The sequence below is a fragment of the Stigmatopora argus genome, chromosome 17, assembly GCF_051989625.1.
Source record: "Stigmatopora argus isolate UIUO_Sarg chromosome 17, RoL_Sarg_1.0, whole genome shotgun sequence".
NCBI classification, from domain to species: Eukaryota; Metazoa; Chordata; class Actinopteri; order Syngnathiformes; family Syngnathidae; genus Stigmatopora; species Stigmatopora argus.
The window spans coordinates 8,428,868-8,455,413 of NC_135403.1; the positions used below are offsets into that span (position 1 = coordinate 8,428,868).

At 39.4% G+C, this 26,546-nt stretch overlaps 1 long non-coding RNA gene across 1 annotated transcript; it reads right to left on the minus strand.

Moving 5' to 3' along the window:
- Positions 1–1,125: 1,125 nt before the first annotated feature.
- Positions 1,126–20,978, minus strand: LOC144091630 (uncharacterized). The gene is made up of 5 exons (XR_013305781.1): positions 20,762–20,978; positions 10,234–10,326; positions 9,219–10,152; positions 8,743–9,121; positions 1,126–6,990 (listed from the first exon to the last, which is right to left on the minus strand). It is a non-coding gene; the product is annotated as an uncharacterized LOC144091630 (long non-coding RNA).
- Positions 20,979–26,546: the final 5,568 nt, after the last annotated feature.

Consider the following 26,546-nt stretch of genomic DNA (forward strand, 5'->3'; position numbering starts at 1 on the left):
AAAAAGAGATTTCAAGGCGGTTTGTTGATCAGAGCGTCTTTTGTTTGCCGCCTCTTTATTTAGTCGCAGATTTACTCGCCACTTCTTCTGACATTTTTTGGGTCTGCGTTCATTTTAGGGGTTCATTTCTGGTGAGAAATGCCATCTGGCTCAGGCAGAGAAAGGAAACGTCAACGTGAAAATGGCCACCGGGGAATAAACAATTTCCACGATGTTTCTGACCTCTTCCCACTGAAAATTGACAATAGACGAATTAAATGTTTCAAAATGGCCCATTTCCTTGCAGAAGGTGAGTAATATCCAGGAAAATACACGTCAGTGCTTATCACTTGTGATTCAGTGCTCTTCTTCAGTTTCTCACATTAAGTAATTGTTCCGATAGCTAGATACGGTGGAAAACGAGGCTCTTGAAGTATCCGGCGTAATAGTCTTTGCCGCAATCGTTGCCAGTTTAAAACTCCCTGGTGACGCATCTACAGCACATCACTCTCCTGCCAGTCTTCAACACAACAGATGATGTAAGGCAGCTCCTTTTTCCCCCCTTCCCATCTCGGTTATTACTCTTTGCTTGGATGCTTGCCAATGGTTCGTGTAAACCACAGTTGTCCTTGTTGATGTACTTTGCTATTTGGTGTACAAACAAAAGTGACAAATACCCTCAAGTCCAAAAAGGGCCATTATCTACTGCTTCTTATGCACAGCGACATCCATCTTTTTACGACCACATTATGTGTCCCCCGCATGAAACGTGTTTGACGGAGGAGTGATGAATGGCACTCGATACACGACGGACGTGATGAAATGTGGCAAGGACAAACAATATGGTGGGCATTAGCAGGTTTGGAAATGTGGGATCATTAATATACATCCAAACACCACTGCACTCCAACACGTACCCACTAGAAATGGTCAGATTGTAAAAATGGCATTATTGGCATCCAAATAGCAATATTAAATTCATATTTGGAAGTATCTCAACTAGATTGTGGAAGACAATTTTGTAGGATTAGAGTTCATAGCAGTCATGAAGTTCCACAGCTATTTTGGATTGGAGAAAAATCCTAACATTTTATATTCACGTGAACATGTGTGAAATAAAAACAATAAAATCACCCAACAAAGAAGTACAGTTCAGAGTTGACACTTTATCTCCATCTCAACAACTATTACATTTAATGTAAAACATTTGAGCAGTTTTAAAGGTCAACTTTTTTTCCCTGTTCCTTTTTACCACCCACACTTTTTTTTTTCTTTGCCTAGTAAAAGAAGTGAGCTCTAGATGCTCCTGCCAGAATTTTCTGTCATCTCACTTAAGAGACAGAGTGGGTTTGTTTCTTCAAGATTTTCTCTTCATCTCACATTGGCACTTCCCCTTTGCTCTTGCAAGAGACAGTCCTTGTGTTGACTAAAAACTGAAAATACTCTGGCTATTTATTTTATTTTCTTCACAGTGTCTTTCTTTATCTACCACTTGCTAAAGTGCAGAACTCTTGAGTTCTCTGACGTCTATATTCACTGTAAAGTCGGTTGTCACTGACTGAAATTTAATTTGGCTGAGTAGGACAGCTTAATTTATAGGATTTTGCGGTATGAAGGACTACACAAAAATATCGGCATTAACAAATTCAGCCCTTTGGTGTGACCAGTAGGTCACCTCAGCTTTAAACATTCCATTATTAGATTTTTTTGCAGCCAAACTAAATAGTTACTTCTTTCATTACTATTTTGGGAAATACATCATGTATTTGTTTCGGAGAATAAATGAGGGATACGGAAACATCATTTTCACCCTCAAACGCCCCTCCTATTTTTTTTTAATCCATCTTTCCTCCTGAGTGATCTCGTGTCTCATGCGCCCTCGCACAGGTTAACGGAAAGTTGAGACAGAGTTCAATCAATGCTCCAAATTACAGGAAGAAGGACGATGGAGCGAGCCTTTTTTATATGGCTGACCCACTTCACATGTGGTCAAATGTGGGTAGCAAAAGACCCTGCCAACTCTACAAGCTACCGTATATTTTTAAGCGTGAAACAGAGTTTGCTGTAACTGACTTTTCAAAGTCAAGTGTAAAACTTTAAAACCAAGTAGAAAACTGAAAGCGAAAGAATTTTTAACAAGCGGATGAGACATTGGGCCTGGTTAGATGATAGTTAGTTTAAACTCAATTATTTTTATTCTTTATTTCAGAACTATGTAGCAGACAGGCCACTTAGCTGGAAGATTTTTAATGCACCGTAATGGAGTTATTTTTTTTCTATATTGTTAATAGTTTCTTACTATTCATTCTAAATGTGATTTCTTTCTGTGCATCACACAAAGGCTAAGAAAAAGCAATCTACATGTCTGATACGAACCTTTGAGATGATTACTGTATGAGATTTTCTACCGCTTCCAAAAGTCTTAAATTGATAACTAATGAATACATGATGAAGTCGAGTTTGATGTATCCTATAAACCCCTGTATATTGAACATTTGCTTAACAAGTCCCTGAGCTGTTATTGACTGTCAGAACTGTAACTGGGATCAGCATGCTTTATCAGCAATGCTGAAGCAGCATGCAACTTTATTGGCAAATATCTATATATTAAAAGCTGCGGTTGGGTTTACTAATATTGACTTTAATTTTACTTTAATTTCCAATGGGTATCTTAAAGTGTAGGCAGACACATTTCCAGAGAAGCATTATGTCCCAAAAGAAGATGTCGAATTTCTCACCTAAATATATTATACGCTGACATATTTTTATCACACATTTAATGGCATGAGTCAAAGTTCTTTCTGGATGTAAAGTAAGCCTAAACCAAAATAAACATGAAATGGATGTATTTACAATGGTAGCTTAAATTCTTGGGATCAAAACAGACTCAACAGCTTCTGTTCAGGCACACACATGCTCACCCTTGGATAATGTAATTATGACCGATGCAGTAAGATGAAAAGCAAGCCAAGTGATGTAAGAGGGTCAACTAAAGTTGAGCTGTGTACGTCACGTCAATGACGGGTGGGAGTGCGCTGAGCCTGCTGACTGAAGTCTGATGATTTCCATCAAGTGTAGTCATGAACAAGGCACCATGTCGTAAAGATGAGGATAATTGAAAAAGAAATGAGTGCTTCAGATAAAGCGTGTCGTTTTACTATGGAAAAAAATCATTCATTTTCATACAAGAGCGACTGTTCATCCTTGAAACATTTTCCATGGAATTACATCCATTATTGCTTCTTGGCTTGGCTGTTTCAAGCACAAGCATTGCCATTTGGAAATGTTGGGGTATTAGTGATATCAATTTGCATTGCCTTCTGCCAGTCGCCCCTTCTCGTACCCAGGTTTTAAATAATTTCCATACTTCTATTTCATAATAAATGAAAAAGTGACTAAAGGCTAGAATTTCAGCCTATGGCTAAGAGTATCCAGTGTTGAAGACATCTGCATCGGGGCATGTGGAGTTTAAGACCGTCGGACTTGTTGGGGGAGGGTGGTTTCCAGGATGGCATTGAACTGTGGGCGCGCTGCCTCATTAGTCTCCAATCTCAGGAAAACAAAACCTCAGGCAATAACGAGACAATTTGGTCCTTGAGGATCATTGATTTTCATCCAAAATTAATTGATGCCTAAAGAAGCTATAAAGAGGCAAACATATGTGCAGACATGCATACAAAACTCCCAGTAATCACACCTCATGATAATATATTATGTGGTCCTTTTTCCTTTTCTTTTTTTCCCACTGTGCGGTGACCTATAATTGTAAGGTTAATTGTGCTTTTTCCAATGTTAACACAGATGTAGTTCACAAGCTTCATCTCGATGGAAGTCATACAATTTTAATCAAACACTATTGTTTTTTATTAGGAATGAGTCTTCATGGTACCTCTATGAAATCCCACCATGCAAGTCATTCATTGGGAAGTTTACCCGTTCCAATGCTAATGTTAGGGGATAATATTTGTTCCACTAATTCGCAATAACCCAAAGTCCACCTCCGCTAATAAGCTAAATGAATAATGCAGGATGCTTATACAATGTTTAGGTAATGCACGTCTTTGGAGATGAAAATCCTCTGTGGCCATCCTGAGCCGAGCTAATGGAAAGTCATTTTATCCCATTGGGATGTAAAAGAAGCCTAATGCGAACCAGTAAACTTGAAATTTCCCTTATTATGAGGCTTAGAGTGAACAGTGAAGAGAAAATGATCACATTGTTATTCTCAACTTTTTAAAATGATTTGATTCATGTTCGTGCAAATATTTTTAACTGAGATAACTGCATTCCTAAGACCACTTGTCAGTCAAAGAGTACTGTCTCATTTTCTATCGAGGAAAGCTGTTTTTGCTTATTCCTGTCAAACTCTTCTGCTGCTAAGTGAGATGATCAAAACATAAAATGCATGAAACTGGGAGCATGCAGTGAAGTGCTTTGAAAGTAATCACTGTTCTCAAACCAATTCTGGCAGGATTTAGGACAAGTTTTGTTGGGTGGCTCAAATAAAGGTAAGGTAATCCTGTCCACTACATTTACTGGAAGTGCCACAGGGAGGAAAATGTGTCGGAAACTTCATTTATAAGCTCAAATCTGCAAACCTGCTTTCCATAGATGAATATGGACCACAAAATCTTTGCAGAATTGATGTATTTTCTTTATAAGATCTATTTTACAAGACAAACATCCTTTCAATGGTAATATTTGTTATTATTTATATGGATATATTGGTTTAATATTATTTTTCTATGCTACCCATTGTCACACATTCTGTTGCCTGTGGTGTTAAATATTTTCTTTCTTTCTGTTCGTTAGTTATTTTGATCATTTTTATTTCTCACTACCACCGCAAACCCACAAATTATTTGATAATTGATAAAAATACATACAGTACATTTATAATCTGGATTTAAGAATAACCACAATTTAAGGTGAAAAACTAATCTTATACTTTTTTATTAATTCATTCATCTTCCATATCGCACATCCTCATAAGGTTGTAGGTGTTGCTAGCGCCTACACCAGCTGACTTCGGATTACACCCTAGATTGGTCGCTAATCAGCCGTAAGGCACACAGAGAGACAGATGACCGTTCGCACTCACAATCATACGGCCACCAGCGGGAATTGAGTTCGCGCCAGCCCACGCCAATGTCAGGTAAGTGAACCACTACATCAGGCGGCTTCCTTTTTATTTGTTTTCTAAATAACTGCTATTATTTTCTGCAAATGGTACTTAAAAGGAGAAAACACTTTAAGGGATTTCTAGAAGGAACGTTAGTGCTTTAATCAGTAGAAATGTGTCAGAGGGTGCAATCAGGTCAAGGAGCACTAAAATAAAGATATTTGCATTCATAAGGCAGTAATTTGTCTTCTTGAGGACTATTTTAAGGATTACAACATTTGCATGTAACATGGAGGATTCTCTTCAAATCTTTTTGACCTGCAAAGCACCTCTGAATATAATAATCCTACATTGTTCAAAGAGCCCAAGGCTATACCTTGAAATTGTATTTGATGCTAACAATAAAAGAATTTGAAATAACAGTAAAACTATATTTAACATTTTTATTTATAAAAAATAGCATGCACGCACGCAGAATAAGGATAAATTAAATCAGGATAAATTTGCCTAAAAGAAGCTTAAAGATTTTTGTTGTTGTTTCAACCATGAAAAGTACTGAACTATTTGTTGTATTTGTCACAAAACTCCATGTCACTGCATTTTTATTGAAAGATTTGTTTTAGTCTAAGGTGATTGTAGAACCTTGTAACATATTGGCAATGGGATCAGCTACTTCACCTGAACAGTCGGCCGGAAATGCTTAATGTTTTGCCCTTTATGAGACCGGCTGAGCAGACCGCACTATGTGGTTTCCCTGTACAGCTACATATTTTCATCAGCTCCCCGCACATTTACATCACATACAGTAAGCCTCTAAGCTGCAGCAAGGGGTAGTTTGGCATCACTGGCCCGCTTTGGCCTCCCTTCAACACATACTCTCTCGAACAAAACGAAAAAACACATTCCACTTCTTATGTCAAAATGATACCCATCTACCCTGCAGCCAAATTCCAGCCATGTTTACAGGGAATGCATGGTTTAAAGTGTCTGCTGTAACGAGACCAACCCCCCCATCCACACCATGGTAGATTTGCTACAAATTATTTGAAAGTCTTCGTTTAAATCTTTGACAAGTACCACTGATAAGTAATGAAGATATTGATGCAGGAGACAGTGTGACAGACGCGGGAATGTGAGGACTTCAGAGCCTGAGGTATTCAGGAAGAATACTCATTGTTACATCAGCAGTGCTTTGGCTTGAAGCATTGTTTAATATTCATTTAGAGACAATATTAGTTTTGAATCCGAACCTCCGAAAACTAAAAACGGTACAAATTCAAAAATATTGTGATATTGTGGGTAGCTAAATAGAAAATACAAAGCTGCTAAAGAAAAGAAGACGTGTATGAGATGGTACATTCCATACAGCTCCATGTAGAAAGAATTACACGATGTCAGAAAGAGTGCCTGAAGCGGCTCTGGTATGGTTCAGTCTTATCTCTAACAGATGAACCCTTCTGGCTCAGACCTGGCAACTATCAACCCGCTCCAGTGGCCTGCACACAGCTTCTAATGAAAGTAGTGCAGATGTGGCGCATGTACAGAGGCTACATATTAGAAAGCTTTCCAATGGACACAGGAAGCAGTGGCAGTGCAAGTCTGTTAATGTACCAATAAAGAATAATCAGATAATGGAGTTTTTGGTTTTCTTAGTGTCGCTAATACAAATCTACTTCCCCAGACATGGATTTGTTGACTAGTTGACTGAGGTTGAATTATGTTTGACTTTTGCAAACATTTGCCTGATTTTTGTGGCACAGCCTGAGTTCAGTTCCCACTCAGTAACTTTATGAATGGGACTGTGAATGGCTGCATGTCCCAAGGTGCCCTACAATTGGTAACCAGTCCAGGATGTTGTCGAGCTTCCGTCGGAACTGAGCCCCAGCTCCCTGTAACCACAAAGATTAAGCAATATAAACATTGAAGGATGTATTTAAAAGCTACTTTCACACTACAGGTTAATTTTTCTCTTATGTGACACATATCTAGATTTATTGCCACCAATGCTTCTTGACTGTTGGGTCTTTAGCTAGTCTAGTTAAGCCACTCACGCCCAGGCCTCTGACCAAGATGGTCTTGTTACTGCTCTGTGGATTGCTTTTTTTCCCTTTTTGACCTGCCTTTTAGTTATTTGCTCTTGAGTGTTTTGTCTGCCAATTTTGTGCCTTGTTTCAATCTCCTGTGTACTGAAACCCTTTTGTTTTTGTGTGGGTTTAACGCATCTGTGATTCAGAGTCTGCCTTTGTGTCCCTGACATCTGACAATTGTGACACATATAGAGTGCATAATACTTAACATCAACAAAGCTTTTATTGTGTCCAAAAATGTGCATCTTTGAAACATGTATGCATGTTGCACATCAAAGAAAGAGGCAATGACAACATTTCCTGTTATCACCTAACTGTTTGGTTTCTTGGCAACAAGGCTTTGATATCATCGATAGCTTCACTGCACTTCCTTGATCTTTGAACCTTTGTTTCCTAATAAGCCTCATCATAGACTGTAGATCAAACGTTAGATTAGCTCTTTATGCATTTGAAAATTTGTTGTCAACCCAGACAATTATATTGATTCTCATAATGAAACATTTTGTCAGTCATGACCGTCCCAGACAGATCAATCAGTCTTGGAGCTCATTAATCATGAATAACCAATATTGGCTGATTTAGTTATGATTGCATTTGCATCACTAATCGCTTGTCGTACCTAAAAGGCGCCGCCTTGAACATAGCACAGCGAGCAATAATGTTTTTCATGCACGCTGTCGTCTGTGAGCCAATACGTGTTCAATTTCAACAATGTCCAAATCTTTGCAAAGTATAACAGAGCAAATCCATATTCACTATATCAATACTCTCCATCCAGGCCCAGTGAAAACATTATATAGGATCAATTTGTTTCGCCTCAAGCTCAGCGATGTACTATTAGCAGCTTCACACTGCCATGTAAATCAGAAGAAGGAAATCGATTTCAAAGTCATATAGTCCATTGGTGATGGCCAGCTTTTATGACTACTTCAATGTAAATACGAATATCAGAGAAACTGGGTCCATAGTTGCAAGAAAATTCTGTTTCCGCAGGAACTGTAATTTGACAGAAAATGTAAATTAAATGTTTCCCATATTAACTTTTCGAATGGATTGCTTCTTTAAAATAGCATTAAAGATGACTGAACACTGGAGTGCCCACAATGGGTCAGATCTAGGCCCTGTAACAGTACAGAAAGTAGATTGAACAAAAATTAACCAGAGTAGGCAAAAAAATGGACATCCACCCAGATAGAAACTGAAATGACTTCTCCTTGTGACTTCAGTATCTGTTTGTTTCTCCATCATTTCTCGTGAGCGGTAATTGAACGGCGAAACATCCTGTTTTGAGGTACTTAACTCAATAGAGCTGCTGCTGCAAAAAAGAAAAAAAATAAGAATATTTCCTAAGCTGTGTAATGGCAAGAATCGGAGGGAAATGGCTTGTGACAGAAGAATGCAGCAATGGAAGTTAATGTAGTCGAACATCTTTTATGGTTTTTCTTTTGGGCCCAAGTATAAGGTCAAGCTGGCACAATGTCGGTTTTATGCTGTTGTAAAGATGACAGACCCCTCTACAAAAGGACATTTTGTATAATCTGATCAGATACCCACAAAGGTGGTTTGATTTATCCCAGGGTCTTGGTTGCAGGGTGGTCTGGGTCAGGGAGAAAGGGATGGCCAAGGTTGTCTGCAAGAGAATTAAGTGTCCACATGTAAAATATGGCTTCAACTGTGGGAAACGACTCCATGTTCAAAATGTTTTCTTGTATTACTTTTTGCAATACATATATACAAAATCCCTCGTGAAAAAAACAACAACAGCAATTCTGACAGCAGGAAGTGAGGTAAAGCAGCAGGTGATGCTTCCTGCTGATGTGTAAGCGGAAGGAGGCTGGGAGATGAGACAGAAGGGATGTGGGGGAATGGGTTCATTGGTGAGGGATTTGGACAAGCAGATGGTGATCCTCTCACTCTGGACGGAAGTGGAGGACTGCAAAAGATACAGGGAGAATAGTAAAGATCACGAACTGAAGAGGAAGGATGTGAGTTGCTTCCCAGGGGGAGGTTCAGCTAGTGGGGTTACCCACCGGCTGTGTTGGGCGCGATCAGTTCAGGTTGGGGTTGAGTAGAGCGAGTCAAGGGAACTTCAGGAACGGCGAGGGATTCATTAATGACATAACGCGCGCAAACACAAGAACATAGTTCAAGGATGACTGTTTTGAGGTCACGTACTCTAGTGAAAAACTTCCTTCTGCTCTTTTGAGTGGGGTTTGCTGGAAAAAAAGTGAATCAGACAATGTTTATTTCTACACTCGGTTGCTTTGTTTATTTCTTATACACATTAATTGTCAATAGAAAAATCACTCTGCTTTCTAGTTTGTTGTTGTTGTTGTTTTAATCTAAAGAAGCAGACCACATGGGAATGGTCGAGAGTGGCACACACCTGAGGTAAACTTGATGGGGAGTCTGGTGCCTTCGTTAAAGGCACTTCTGCAGTTTTCAAGAAGTAGTTGCTTCGTTCTCTAGTGTGCTTTGAACATTCATTCATTATTGCCAATTCAAAAGTGGGAAGGTGTGTGAAGAAAAGTTTAAACGATTATTTTTATTTGTGAAAATACAAGCAAAAAGCAACTCTGTATATGGAAATGACGTAAACGCAACTTGGAACCTCCAGAGTACCAAAGACGTCTTTAGAGGTACTCACTATTTCCATATTCATAAAGTCTGGATTTTATTAATGAACTGGGATTGAGGAGGCATATTTATGAATTTATAAATAGAATATTGTTTAAAATTATCATTTGTTTTTGTTTTTTTTCAAAAGGGAAAACAATTGACTGCCTTTCATGCTCTGGCTATTTGAACCAATTTTGCATAACATCGTCTGCATCGTACACACGAGGTTTTTTTGGCAGGTTTTAACGCACACTTTATAGTATTTTAAAGTTAAGAGGAGCCTGCTTTGACTATTAGGTCCATCTGTAGTGTCGGCATGTTCTCCACTTTATTTCTGGCTCAGTCCTACAACCGAAAATATGTTTATTAGGTGAAATGAAGACTCCAAAATGTGTGTGTATGGAAATGGTTTTCATTTATACTTACATTATTACTCAAACTTCATCCAGGCTTTTTTTAAACATCTGTGCTGAAGTCTTATCCACTTTCGGTTGTAACGAAAAACAGATGTAAAGGTACCTGCAAGTAGAGGGAATTGCAGTAGGGACAGGAGAGGATTATGGAAGAGGTAGAGAGTGTCTGCTTTCATCCATCCTCATCCCCACCCTTTCAAAAAGAGAAGATGAATATGAATCCCAGAAATAGTTGTAGTTTTCAAAATCTAGACACCAAGCTGTTTCTCTTTGCCATATGGCAGCTGTCTTCAAACGTCTGGGATGACACAGCAAGCGAGCATCCTGTTTATTGACTAGCAGCAGGAAGCGCTTCCAGTGCTAACAATGTGAGCTACTTATCAGTCTGCTGCTCCTTTTCTTTTTTTAAACTTTATCCCTATCGACACCGTTCTCCCCCAACACTTTTATCCCCAAAAAGGAGCCGTGCTAAAATATGTTGTAGTGGGGCTGCTGTGCATCAATATTCATTCATGCAGAGCCACATTGTCAAGCAGAAATAGAAACGATGATGAGCGCTGCATTTATTTGTCATTTACCTCCTGGTATGCTAATGTAGTGAGGTCTGCTCACCAAATAACCCAAATATTCATGAATACTGACTCTTTGCCATTTAAGCTTTGTTCTTTTCTCTCAAGCGTATAGTTAGTGATGCATTTTCCTTTAAGGCAGTAAAGAGAAAATGGTATTTATTCCATCAGCATAAGGTTATTGCATTAGATCTTCCTTATGTACTTTAATAAAGCAATAAATCTAAAGGCAGGGCATGGCTGAAGCTGCACATAGGTAGACTACGTGCATGATCTTATTGAGTTGAAGTAGTCAGGCTATCCTTGATTGATCACAGATGGGATTACTTGCAAAAATTCTAAAACTCTGCTAAAAAGAAAAGCCTAATTTGGGGAAGTGTGTTTTTATTTTTTGCTTAGTTTTGTTTTTTTCACATGACGAATATTACCGGCTGATGATCGAAGGTAAAGCAGTGACCTAACAAGAATTAAAGTAGTTTACCTGCAAATTATACTGACCACTACATATACTAGGTTCGTTAAGGGTGTAGGTAAATATGTAAGACTTTGGAGACTCTCAATCAATAAATTAATTAAGAGCAGGGCTAGACCCATTAGTTCTAACTGAAATGCATCAATACATTTCGCACAAAGCAAAATCCAGAAGGGGATATTTTAATGAGTTTGGTAGGAAATACCACACAGATATACCATCAAATACCTTTTAGGGTGAACATAAAGTGGCCTAACCACTAATGTATAATAATATAAATGTATAATTCTGGATGAACGGAAATGCATTCTCATTTTAAAAAAGTCTTACATTGCGCAAAGTAATGAGCAAGACGTATGTTGAATTGCTACTGTAGATATACAGTGTGTTTGCCTCCTCAGCCTTTAAAGGTATGTTTATAGCAAGAATTATTTTGTATATCTGCACAGGTTAGCACCGCAGTTTCTCACTGGCTTAATCTAAACAAGAGTTTGTAATAGTGTTCCTACTGGACTAAGACTTGAGACAGGCTTGTTGCCTGTGGCATCTCAACCATTATGCTAGTTTCAAGCCGTATAAAAGTGAACGTCTCGAGGACATGGCAGTACCAGTCAGAATCAGGAACTAGTTGTTAATAATTTAGAGTGTTCAACCACTATATAAATATATATACTCGTTGCTACACATTCTGAAGCAATAAGGGCACCAAAACCGGAATCTAAGTCTAACAATTAGCCCCGAAAACATTGTTATCAATGGTACAGTTGGGTGAATTGAATTCTATTGTATGCCTATTTTCTATCTTGTGACAATGGTCTTCTTTGTCTGGGAAATGCTTTCCTCATTCCTTTGCAAGGACTTTCAGCAATTTGTTAAAAGTTATTAATTCAACGCATGTTACCGTGCATTTAAGAATTTTTCAGTCCCGATAGAGCTCTCTAAGGGAAAAGAAATGGAGCTTTCTCTCCTCTCTCTCACTGGCTTGCTCTCTGTGAGTGACATTGTTTATGTTTCACTTATCTGTGGCAGATGTTAGCTGAGTGAAATTGAATTCCTGGCAATGAGTGGGGGAGAGTTCGCCCTGCGCATCCTTTTTTATGTCTAGGGACAGGATTTCTCCTGCCTGGCCTTGATCCCTTGATTGTCTACCCACAATGGTGTTGGTGGATAATGACAAAGGTCAAAGGTGAAACAGGCTCTTACTGAGTCAAGGGGGCAAAGAGCCACTGTCAGTGCGTTGGTTGGATCAGATAATAAAATCTGCGAAGAGAAGTTTTGGAAATGTGCTCTTAAATTCCAACTATGTGATAAATCGGCAAATTATATGAAGCAGTACCAGTGGAACTACAAATCAGATGTCTAATTGTGGTATATAGCAGTAAATGCACCATTAGATGTTTTAATAGCTCCTCTGAGTATGTACGTCAAAGCGAAATTATATATATATATATATATATATACTTATAGATATATATTTTTTCTTACCATGTTATCAGGGTTGCCATGCAAATCTTTCTAAAGATAAATTCTGCAGTGATAAAACGTAGTCAGTCATCTTTATTGGATTTCTGAGACGGATGTGAAGACTGCAAGATGAAATTGCTGCCTCCAAATAAAAACACAGTTGACTTTCACCCCGAGTGATAGGATTTGCCGGTGTACTGTAGAGCTGCCATTTATCTGCAGTCAACACCCCCCGAAATCGTTGATGAGATGATGCAGCATCAGTGTTAGATGAAACCACGAAAATGGGAGTGAAAATCAAAAAGAAGCGTGGTTTCATGTCATTTAGTAAAAGGCTAGTCTCATGTGTGAGTGCTCTGTTTCCACTTGTTTACCCCAAGCTGTTCCACAACCCTGGACAAACATGACTATCAGCTGATTCCTGCGCAGGGCTCGACAAGCATGAGCAGATGATATTCATTAGCTGTGCATGTCGGAACCTTCCAGAGAGCACTTCAACTCCGATATTACCTCTATGAATATGAACAATGATGGCAGATAAAAATCATTGTAAGACACATTAACGGATGTCGTATCAGGGGTTAAGCCTGGGAAGGTTTTAGATGTATTTGATTGTCTTATACTTTTAACCATGCCAGTATCATATCATTTTGTTTGCTGCAGGGCTGCAAAGTAGATTTCGAGCCAATGTAATGAGGGACCACTCTTTGTGATAGGAGTTACGATATCCCAATCTTCAAGGGGCATAAAAATTCCACAAGTAATTATCATACTGTAAAATATAGACTAAATATCAAAATGCAAATATACAGAAGACCAGGCTGAAATTCTAATCTATTTTAACAGGGAGCGTGGCAGTGATCATTCAGTGGTAGTCCTAGATTGGATGTTATGATGTTAATATACTCTACGTGACTAGTATTAGTTAAATAACAGCTATTTTATATAGATATAATCAGGCAACCACAGGAGCTTGCGTTGTTGTTGTGTGTTACAAAAATGGAAAACAATTTTCGGCAAGCTGAAGCAGAGCTGATCTGGATATTAAGAAATTCTCCAGTAAAACAGAATTGCTATTACACATTTTCCTGTGTAAATTTCAATTTGAATTGCGTCCTCACGTGCAAAAGGTCTGTATGATTCATTTCCTTGTTTAAAATGTTTTGGAAGTAGAGAATTTGACCAACACAAGCACAGGGAATCAGAGTTTAGCAAATTTGATAGATAACTACCCCACCAACTATACTTGTTTATGTGTATTTATATTCGAGATTCAAGCACTTATGTATCCTACTTTGGACTTGGCCTGAATGGTCTTGAAAGGAAATTGCATAAGTGTGATACTAATACATCAGATACAGAGAAAACCCATTTAACCTTTTGATCATTTGTCAATGCAAATGAAAGCTTTTTTATTATAAAATGAGGTTATGTCCATTTGTAAACATGTAATTTAGAGCCTATTAGTTGCAAAAAAAATGGGATATTTTCCATTTAGACTCAGTTACCACTGCTGCTGCTCTCTGCCTCATATTATGTGTTGCTAGTATATTTGTCATTGCAGTGACAGATTACATCTGTTCCAAGGCCATGATGTATCCGCGACTCTTCCACAAGAGACAATCACACTAGTTTCTATGGTGATGTCCTTATTCTATAAATACACAGCCATGTTTTGAAAATTGGAAAAGGATTGGTAAATCAAATTTGGAATGGAAAGGAAATGGTTGTAATGATGTTTCCAAAAATGAGCACAGTTTAACTACCTTGGCTTGTAATGTAATGACTTGAAAGGTCAGTGAGGCCAGGCAATGACCATATCGCATAATTAAAAACTCATAAAGTTAAATTTGAATGCAACTCCCCGTTTAAGACCTTTTTCCTCTCCGTTGTACATAAAAGGTTTGTCACAGTTTTTGTGGCTCAGACAACTTTCAGAAGCTATTATTGCGTTACTTGTTCAAAGCTGCATTGAGCAATTGGAAAGAGCGAACAACAAATAAGGGGGATTAGAGCTTTTTTCATACTTTATCTCAACTGTCTCTTCCAAAGGTAGACTTGTAATTTAACAGTTGAAGAAACACAGTATATCTAATATGCGTTCTAATAAATGAAAACAACCTCGCCTTACTTTTAAAAGTCACTGCATCAGACAGCGCACCGTATCGAACAACTCTGACTTCAACCCACGAAAATATTAAAATGCAGTAAATCAAAATAACTACAAGTGTGGCGTGTTGCTAGAATGCAAATTAAATGTGACTGAAATACTAATTTAAATAAAATTGGCTCGCTGAATTCAAACCACATTCTCTAAGGCCTTGTTCTGACTGGCTGCTTAAATCTGATTTTTTTTAGCCCATCCAGAATCAAATAGGATTGCTCATTTGTAGTTTGATCAGTAACAAACCATATATGGTAGGTAGTTTCATATCCGATATGGACAAAGTACTTCTCAATCTGAACAATCAATCTGGTCAAATGGGATTTGGCTGACCGTGACGTCACTATACGTCACAGAAAACACGAAAAATTAAGCATCAGTATACTGCTTATGAGAGGTTCTTTCATTATACACCATTTGTACTTGTGGTTATTAATAAGACAGTACAAAATGACTCATCTGAACAGCTACAAGTCATTATTCTTTGAATAACTTTCTTTCTTTTTTGACAATGATAAAGCTCAGCACCATGCCAGGGCGAGTTACAAACAATGCAGGCTTTTGTCCCCTCTTTTTGTTGTTATTGTTTAATGGGAATCACCAAATCCTTTCCTGATAAGGCGATCCAGTTTACAGTCAACACTCATTCTGGTTAAATATCTTTTGCAAAACAGTATATATATATCAACATAAACCACTCAGAATTGGAATTTTGTTCTTCAACAAACATAAACTACTAATTGTGTTAGAATAAGACTATCCATTCTTTTTTCCCCCCAAAGCATTTGTATCAGATGACGAGTCTGCAGTTTAAATGACACCTCCAAACTTCTGTGGGTGGTTTAATAAATACAATAGCTTGACTGTAATAATTCATCCTACATATCTTGTCCATGCATCACACGAGTATTGCAAAACACCCCTGAAATAGCAACAAGCATGAAGGTGCCCTTTGAGATGCCTAAATAAAATGCACATTTCCTACATTGTAATGGAGCACTAGAACTAAACCTGTTAGGCCTCCAATATGATCCCTTGTAGCATGAAGTTGACTCCTTTATCATTGCTCACCGAATTAAAGTAGTTGGGGAGGTTTTTGTGCAGGACAGTTATCATTCATAGCTGCTTACGTGTGGTCTTGGATCGGAAATATACAGATAATGGCAGTGCGAAAGGCACATTATTAAGAAAAGCTGGTGGAGGAGTAGGGTGGCGCCATCAATCACAAGACATTTGAGATTTACATCAATCCTGTTTTATTGGGGAGCGTATGCACAATGTGGCTGATCTCCATATTCATATGTAGAGCTCTGTGCTGTGTCATTAATAATCCCAAAGATGGTCCATAAAACCAATGGTGTAGCTGTGGAAATTCAATATGGGTCTGGGGATGGTAGAGGGCCTAAAAGATGTGTGTGGGGGGTTTGATTAGGGGACACGGATGGAAAAGTTGATAAGGGAAAGATATAAAAGCAGCCACACATCTGCATCCACACAGGAGAGCTTTTGGAAGAGAAGATGAATATGGATTCCCATTATAAAGCGGATAGTTCATATCCAGGTGATTTGTTATGAGGTATCAGATGCTAAAATCTCGTCTCCCTTCCGTATGCGCCGCCACTCTCTTCACTTGAAGTCATTTGCGAAACAAGATTCCTCCAGACGGCGTAGATTAAAATGCAGTTGAATGAAGTGGCAGGTGGCAATCACCTGTTTCCTAACCCTCGTAAGGCTACGGGTACAACAGACACAACCTGATGCTAATGACCTCCGATGAAAAGTTAGAAATGAGCGTATGTGACAAAAATGCATGGAGGTGCCCGCAGCAACCATCAACAACGAGGTTATATGAGATCATGGATCATTCTGAGCCGCTTCTGAGCAGTTTTTTGACAAAAGCATGCCCCGTACTGGGTAAGATGCTAACAAGGAGAGAGGGAACAAGATTGAATTCCGGGTTAAGTTCTCGCATCCCCGGAAAACTTGACATGATTTGTAACACAATCTGTTGTTTACATATACTACACTGAATGTGAAGACCAGTGTCTTTACCTTTTCAAATGTTAACCCTTTAATTTCAAGGAAATGTTTAAAGAGGCTATTCCTTTTTTTGCATTGTTTTTCCTTGAACTTTCCTATGTACAGTCTATACTTTTTTAAGTCCAAAAAGTAATAGTCTATTGATGTAAACTGAACATATCTAGCCCAGGTGATGTAAAAAAAAATATCAGTCTATTGGTTGAATTTGCAGGTGTGCTTTTAAATGTTCCCAAAAGAACTCTCTACTGAACTTAAATCAATGTTCCAAGGATACAATTTACTATTTCTCAGTCCCTATTTGTTAAACTTGTTAATATTTCAAACTAACAGAAAACGGTCTAATAGAGCTCATCTGGTCATTTCATTGGAAGACAAGGTCATCATGTTTACCCAAGGAGAAGATAGATATGGGTCAAAAGTGTATCAAGGAAAAAGAAAAGCCCTATTCAGACCTGGCATCCATGGATGGACAATGGATGAAGATGGCGATCACAACCAGACAATGGTGCTGACCTCAGTCGTACTGCAACATTCGCTTCTGCTTTCACCTTCATATCTTTCCACCCGCTCCTTGGTTGGGTTTTTTTTAGCGAATCAATAAGACTCGTATAGAATGGCTGACTTGAAATTAGCTGGGAAAAGTAATGACAAAAAATATCAATAAGTGTAGATAATGTGACTCCAAACGTCTTTATTGCTGTGGCTGTAATGGAAAGCCATTACTGTTTTACTGCCAAATTCCCTAACCAGTTGTAATTGCAATATTATAGCCTATTACAGAGCAGTTGTGATATTTTTATTGATGCAACATCTATATTTCCTCTCAGTGGAATGAGCCAAACATTAATAAACAGCAAGATACTCAAGACTCCCCATCTTTGTAAAAGTAGCTACTTATTTTCAAACATGTTCAAACAGAACCCTCAGATTGTGTTTGTGTTTTTTTTTCTTTTACCTCTGACAAGTCCAAACTGAAACTCAAGTAATGTACCCCTTTCAATATTTTTTTACTGTCAAATTTGGTTTGGTTGGTTGCTTTTGTTGAGCAAGTGCACGGGAATCAGTATGTGTGTTTGCCGGGATCAGTGATGATACAGTCTGCCAGACATTTCAAATATGCAGGTGACCACCTATGTTCCATTGCAGATTTCCATGCAAAAGAAACTCCCAGAAAAGTAGTAAGAGACTAAAGTAAACATTGATATGTATAGCCTGATGAATGTGAGGCAGTGTTATATATAAGCCATAGCTATTCAGCTGCTGGGGTGGGTCTCCAAAGATACTTCATGTAGGTTCCCAGGGAGATGTTTAACGCAGGCTGACTGTCAAAACACCTGGCATGTTGCAACAGAACACATTTGCTAAGAATGTGTTGGCAAGAGCCCTATAAAGTTCTACTACTATAATACCTATACTGTAGCGTGGATGTCGTTAAATAAACCAAAGAGAGGATCGGAATTTCACCATTTACAGTCCAGCAGAGAATTTAAACATGCAACAATCAATACACATTCATAAAGACTGGCGTCTCCTCAGCCTATGTTGAGTTTCCACTAATGGCTGCGAGGTTTACTTCAATTGTTGCTCTGCCAATTAAAATAGCTCATCAGAGACTGATGGCATAGTTAGTCTAATTAGTAGCCACAGGCCTTATTGGAATCTTCGAACTCTCCAGGAGAAGTTGTTAGAAGAGCAAGTCATCACAAGTCCAGTATTTAAATGTCTGTTACTAAACTTGAGTCTTGACAAGTTTCATTTGCTGAATATGTCTAGTTATGTTTTCTTTCTACCCATTCAAAATAGTTCAGCCTTTCTACAACATTAACACTTCCATTTAGGGAAATTGATATCCAATCCGTTTTGAGCAGGGGGACCAGCAGTCACTGCCAGTCCCCCTACACAAAATGGATTTGACATTTAACCGCAATACTGACCGCTCATGAATGACATTAACAACTGGTTATCTGCGTGAAATTCAAATTTGCCCTCTTCTGTGCAGTGATGCGGGTTTTTCGATTGGTTCACTGCTGACCAATCCAAAGTGCATTTGGCCTTTCCCCCTGGTAGTTGTCATAGTCTCAAGCTCCTTTGCAAGCCTAAACAGAATGAGCGGCATAAGTATTGATGGATGGATCCTACAGTAAACAATCAATCAGCAAACCCGCCTGTGCACTGCTTAAAATCCAGCAAACGTCATCATAAAACGGAGAGTATACTGTAAATAGGACTAAAGTGTTCACCTTGGGCCCTTTACCCTTTCACCTGTCCTCCCTTGACAGCATTTCCTAGCTTGTGCTCAATTCTGCATCAAAGTAATGACACCGCACCATTGGACCAGTGGATGTTTGACCATGTCCCGAGGCACCAGCTGGCACGCAAACACACTTCGCACTTCTCTCCAAAGTGAGGCTCTTGTTTTCCATCCATTCTCTAGGAGACCAGGGAGTAATAGGGGGAGGGAGGTAGGGCAATCGAGGGCAGGGGCAGTGTGAGGGGGGGTGGACTAACAGGCAAACACTAAAGGTTACCATCCCCATTTCACATCAAATATCAAGGACACTAGTAATTACCGCATACAGCTGAGAGGTTCTGACACTGGCCTTGACTATCTCTTGTATCTGCCCTTGCGATAGCCTGAGCTGAGACATGAGGAGCTCACACTCGACGGTGTGATGACAAAAAAATGGAAGACGCTAATTGCAATCCCCCCAAAGTGCAGTTGTAGACTAATCGCATGTCAGGATGTGTCCGGTTATTCCTGTGTTTCTGTTTGGCTTCTGGAGGAAATAGATTTCTCTGTGGATTTTATCCCACCTCTGCTGTGCAAACACTCCCCCGCAACGTTGTCAATGTCATGGTATCATGGCAATATGCAAGTTAAAGACCTTACGTACGGCGGGGTTTATTAGTTTGAAGGTTACTTGCATATGGTCTCTGAGAGAAGGAAAGTAAAAAATAGAGAAAGCAGAGGAGGAATCCGCAGCTCTTATTAGCATCCTTGTGTGACTCAGTGTTGCGTGTGGTTGCGGTTGCTGAATGGGTACAGGGTGTGAGAGTGTGAAGTTCTGCTTGTCGGCTTTGTGGGTGGGCACATGTGCTAACTGGACTAATACAGTCAACCCGTAAGGACAGGGAGGGGGAGGATTTGCGCCCTGGTTTGGAAGACCAGACACATTGTGAAATTCCCAGATTAGGGTACTGTAAAAGGAGGAGGATGCCAAAATGTCCTGGTCAGCAAGCCGGTTGGGTTGGGATAAGAATGCTTTAATATTGAGAGTGTTCAGGGTGTCTGTCCAAGGCTGATAGTGCAAGTATGACATGACGTCCAGCTGTGACGTTGGCCTGCCTGCCCTGCTCCACATCGAACTACATATCACACCCATGTACAGAAAGTCTCAAATAGCAGTGCTGGAGTGTGCCAAGGCTGCTAATGAATTCTCACAATGGGCCACCCCACCATGGGTTGATGTCAGACCTACTTTATGAATTCTGCAAGTTTAGTTTTCTGATTGAGAATAAAGAACTATCTCGGTTCATGGAAGCAAACTTGAGAATACATTCTATAAGTGTCTGCAGCTAGTGGCACAGCTCAAATAGAGAAACCCAGCCGTGACGCGCACCTGCCTGCGCCAAGAATAGCCACGGAGCAAAAGTGAGAGCGGCACGTATGAACCGGGTGCAAGCCACTAGTGGAGAATGATCAATTAGGAGCTGGTGCGAGTACCCCACACGCTGTCATGGCTTATTTGGCTTGGTGTTGTCATTCTTGTTATTTACTGATCCGGCGCCAATTGGGGAAAGAAGCGGTTTTCGTCATGTGCTGCGCACTTACCTCATAGTGTTCCCAAGGGATGCCAGCCGTGTCTCCTGTCATTAGAAGCCGTGCGCTTGATTCAGGCAAGCAGGTCGCTGCGCGCTTCAGTCATTCGAAAGCTGCCTGCCTGTTCAGTTTGTGTGTTGTGGGTTGGAGGCAGTGGCTTGTGTCATTGCTCTCTGGGGCTTTTGCGTGACCCTGTTTGCTTGTGTGTTTACCTGTCTGTTTCAGTCTGCCAGCTTGTCTGTCCTTCTTTGTGTCACCTTGCTAAACCAGTATAGCAGACCTCATGGTGTCTGTCCCCTCATGAAGCCTCAAGATAACAATAGGGGGACTCTCATTAAGTATATGCACCAAAAAAAAAACAAATCTTTGGTGGGTGAGAGGAAAAAAAACAGAGGATTGAACTAAGGCTTGATGCTCTTTCTAGATTTGTTTTCATGTAAATATATATATTTAGATAAATAGATATATGTGTGTATATACTTATAATATCATATGCTTATGAAAACATGTTGGTTCACTTGAACATATTGCATTTACTTCCTAGTTTAAACATATTGATTAAATAATAAAGTATAAATGTCAAGAGTATTTTCTCTGCACCTTTATTTTTCCCTGCGGGTAGTGAGATGGTATATTGTAATACACAACTCATCCTGCTTCCAGTAACGTGGCACTAGGAACAACATGTTTCATAGCGAAGTAGTCATGAGTTTAAAATGAGTCATTCTCAGCAGGGCAAAGGTATCTGCTTAGGGGATGGATGATTATCACCTGATTATTGCAACCACCATGAGGATCATGTACAAACTGGGGCATGTCTTTTTCTTGGAAGGAACGTCACGGGCGTTTGTTAAATATGCTTAAAACAGCCAGATAGTTTAAAGTAAAAGGCCATATGCACCATTTTAGTGTTTTTCTTGTACTTTTTGAAACATTAGATATAGCGTTGTTGAATTATTTATTGTTTACAACAGAAAAAAAACATGTTTGAATTTAGAGTTTGACTCATACTTGTATGGATACATTTAAAACAAAGTGCTCAAGTGAATGTGGGATCCATTAATCTTAGGAAAATTGGCTGAATACATGAAAAGAATAGGGTTAATATAGTCCAGATTACACTATGAGGAACTCACAATGAAAGCTCACAAAGGGAAGTGACATGATGGTTGATGAAGCTAAAATGGTTTGGTGTAGGATTTCCTTTTGGTCAAGAAAGAGGCAGGTGATCTGCAAGGCTACAAAGGGGAGGAGTTTACAAAAGGAAGTACCAATGACACACAGATCAAATAAATGACATAACTGTTCAAAGTTCAACAACCTTCTGCGGCCGGTGAGGTCATAGCGAATAGGATTTGTTACTTTGGCAACAGCAGGCTGTTAGGTTGCCCACTAAATGTGTCCTAATGTACAGACAGCCGCTGAGTCAACAAAGCCCATGTTTGGAGTCAACCTTTAAAAGTCACGACCTTGGCAAAAGGTGCAGAAAGCTGATGTGTTTCCTATACACCACAGTTTCCTAAAGTTCACACACAGCATTAGCAGGGGTTGATCAGCTTGCCTGACAATAACGCAATTATGATTAACTACGCGTCAGACCACATATCCTAGCTTGGATTACTTGTATTCCTGCAAGGGGGGAAAAAGCCTTACCCAGAGTGTTTTCGCTGCTTAAAGTTTCACTTTAAAACAGATGGTCATTCATTACAAACTCAACGAAGTGGAAAAAAGTCCCGCTTTGTCTGCTTTAAAGAGGGAAAAAAGGACTCGTCCTTTTACATTGCCTTTGTAATTCACATCAATCCTGACATCAGTATAGCCAATGAGTCTGATCGCTGATCCGTGACACAGACCTGTGGCAATAAATGATAGATTTGGGTTGGGATAAGTGTGATAAGCAAGGGCTGGAGTCGCATTGTTCACTGTTGTGCAAACACAGACCGACTATGTGCAAAGTAGCATACTTTACTTACACGGCACTAAGACAGACATCAATGGCAACAACAGGAGACAAAGTGTAAGTCATGGCAACTACAAGTAGGATCATGCTTGAAATTTATGTGTATTTACGTTCGACTTTTGAAGGCACAGAGACAAAAAAGAAAACGAAACTTTAACTGTTCTGTAAACTAACACTGCAGTGGAAAACAAAACTGGACAATCCCAAGTCAAAACAAGGGATTAAAGACAACATTTCAGATTGTTCAACAGATGTTAAACACCCAAAAAATATACAACACTATTATGATATTTTGTAGTCACACTTAATAACGGATAAGCCATTCTACAAACATAGCAACAAGGCTGACATTAACTTGTTTACTGTGAACATCACGTACAATGCAAGTCTCATGAACGCAAGCGAGTCAGTCACGCGAAGAGGGAAGTTCAGGCATAGTGAAGTAGGGCAAAATTCATACATTTGTATGACTGTTTGTGTTCATTCGTTTATCCTCAGAGTCGCGGGGTGCTGGAGCCTATCCCAGCTGACTTTGGGCAAAAAATACTACACTCTAAACCAGTCGCCAGCCTTTTTTTTGTCCGTTTATTTATTTTTTTCATGTTTAACAAATCCCACTCACAAATGAACTTCTAGTTTCCACCCAGGAAGCCTGAAACCCAATTTCAAACCCTGAATTGTAAACTAGATGATTTGCACTCCTTTAACCTCTTTGCTATTGTATAACAAAGAATAAAAAGGACTGCGAAACTAGTTTCCTAGTGACTTGAATCTTTATTTAGCAACAGTAAATTCTATTGGCAATCCAGGCCAGGTGAGACAACAAACACCTGTGAGACGTGAGCAATAAACTATGAGAACAGTATGCACAATATTGTTCCAGTCACATTTAAAGTATGAGCCAGCGGTATTTGCTCGAGTCATTTAGAAGGAATGCTTGAGTGGGCCATCTTCAACTAGGTGATAGGTGGTTTTTTGTTGTTGTTTTTTTACCAAACCACATTAACTTTATGGTCATGGTAACCCCCTCAATCCCAGACCTACCACCTCACTTTTTCTCCCACAGAATGTGTACAATGACTACATCCCAGATTGCTAATCAGCAGTTTGGGTCTCTGTTTATATACCGTGGCCTCAATAAATACCACCCCTGAGATTACTGGTTCCCACAGTGGTTGGCAGAAAATAATAAAATACCCAGCATTCCTCCACAACGTATAATGTAGTAGGCCTGCGTTGCTGGCACTAATGGAAGGGAAAACAACATGCAGCCTCTGAATGCACCACCCTGAGTGAAACAATGACTATTGAACTGTCCTGCTGATTTTCCAGAGCCTTTAAGATCTGCCGCTGAAATCTCTTTGTGCGTGACTGCAATGCTCAAACAAACTTCAAATCCTCTAGGTGCATGTGACACTTTCGTGTTTGCCTAGTGAACTTTTTCGGGGGGGAGCGCATGAGTTTAGTGTAGCAAGGGAGTATTTGTTCATCGGTTCCATTTTAACGTAGGAAGAGCTCAAGGCAACCAAAGATAGAAGGTGGACACTGTTTTTATTCACTAGCATGATAGCCCCAAGGATATATGACACAATTTGCATCACTTGGGGTAAATTTTTGTTCTGTTCTCACATAAATGACTGCAGCATTTCACATGATTACTGAGTTTGCTTTCAAGAATTCAGATGAATGCTGCTTAAATGAAACAATTGATTTATTTTAATATTTTCTAACACATTCTGATTGATTTGTACAAAGTATAGATACATTATATTAATCGAGATTTTGCATGCAAACCCACATTTGAAGATATTTATATATTTATGATCATTTGTCTTCCATGAAACGGTACACGGTTGATTGGTCGTCGGTCTTTTGGTCGCCGATCTTTTGGTCGCCGGTCTTTTGGTCGCCCGGAGGGTAGGTGATAATTACCATTTAAATCGTTGCTCAAATTCCCTAAATACAAACTGCGAATTACTATTTAGTCATACTTAATGCCCTAGTCATTATTAGGCTAAAGAAAAGCTCAAAATTTCCCGGACTTTTATTGTTTTTTGTTGGAGAAGTTGTTAAGACCCTGACTGACGTAGCTTCTTAAAGGGACAACGCATGCACATACAAACTCTTATACACTCACACGTCGGCTCAGTGAAACTGCTCATGGCCATTGTTGGCTTTTATTGATGCGTAGACCGTTTTGTTTTACCTTGTTTTGTCGCCGGTCTTTTGGTCGTCAGTCTTTTGGTTGCCGGTCTTTTGGTCGCCCGTTGTCGCGGTCGGGGCGACCAAAAGACCGGCGACCAATCGACCGCACATGCATGAAACAGTGCTTACTGACTCCTAGGAAAACATTGCCTCTTTTATTTGGTTTAGGTTTTAAGTTGGTATTAGTTTGAATCCAAAATGGACTGCTATTTTCCAAAGGTGGATCACATTGTGTCAATGAAAGTGTGGAGTTTTACAATAACAACCCATGAACAAAACTCACAGTCAATTAATACATCGAGCTCACTTCAAGTGGATCTAACAATTTGGGGGGGGCTGAACAAATTATGCGTTAGGGACTCTCATTCAACATCTAATTATACCAAATGTGCCAGGTCTATTGTGATTTTTAGGAGCTGTGTCGGCTCATCAGTAATGGCACAACTGTGATCCAATATTAAGTACTTTTAACTCTAGCGTTGTTTTTGATGGCAAGCTAGGCAAAAATAAACATGTTTTCCAATTGGTGGCTACCAGCCTTTTTGGCTCAAAGAAAATTTAATGGACGGGTTGTTATACCATTTGATGCCAGTACTACGATTAATGAGGTTTACATTATTAAAATATATATTGAAAAGCTTCAACCAAATCATTATTCTGAATGTTAGTTAGAATTTTACAAGCATTTCATTCAACAACTTCAACAACAACAAAAAAAGGAACTCTTCAAAAAAAGGAACATTTCCACAAACAGGGCAAATGTTATACATTCCTTAAAGCTTATTTAAAGCAATGAGAAAACAATGCTCATAATTACCGGCTTTGTGGCACTCAGATTTATTGTAGAATATCTGCACTAAAAATCACATTCCATTAAACTAATAAGGTAATGTTTGCGTTCTTAACTCATTGTTAGTGCTCATGTTTGACATATAAAATCTAACCACCATAGTTTCAATATCACATTCAAATTCATGAAACAGGAAGAGGTCCTCCTAGAAAGGAAACATTTGCTTCATAAAAAATCAATCTTTAAGAACATAACTTTCAGGTTGCAGTCATTGTAAGAAAGTCAGTTCCAAAGTTTAGTTGAACTCAAGATTTGCTATTTCCTGAGTCATGCACGCGAAACAAAGACCACTGCGTTTGAGTGCATCAAGCATCCCGAATCCTTTATCATATTGGAGGTGGACAATATTGATTTCCCCCTCAATGTATCAGCAAATGGATGTACGGCTGTGCTCTGAATGCGAGCACACAAACCAATTGAAGAAGCGCCATCACCAAACATCACAAGAGCTCCCTGACTGATTGCTATGTCTGATGCATGTCTGTTTAGCAGCTAAGAAGCACACATACTTAAGTAGAAGGGACCACTCTTCATCTTCAAGGTCAAGAGGCAGGTTGTTGACTGATGGAAGCGACACCATGCGTCCCATAGTATACACACGTTGATCTGTCCCCCAGCTGAGGCCAATGTTGCCTTCCATTTCAACTTATCTTTGCGTGGAGCGTGTGCATGGGGTGCACGCACGTATTTATTTGCAGGCTGGACAAGCCTCCGCCTTGCCTAGTGTGTAATCCAAAACCAGGCCAATGATTATCTATCTTCCCTGCAAGCGCTGACTCAAT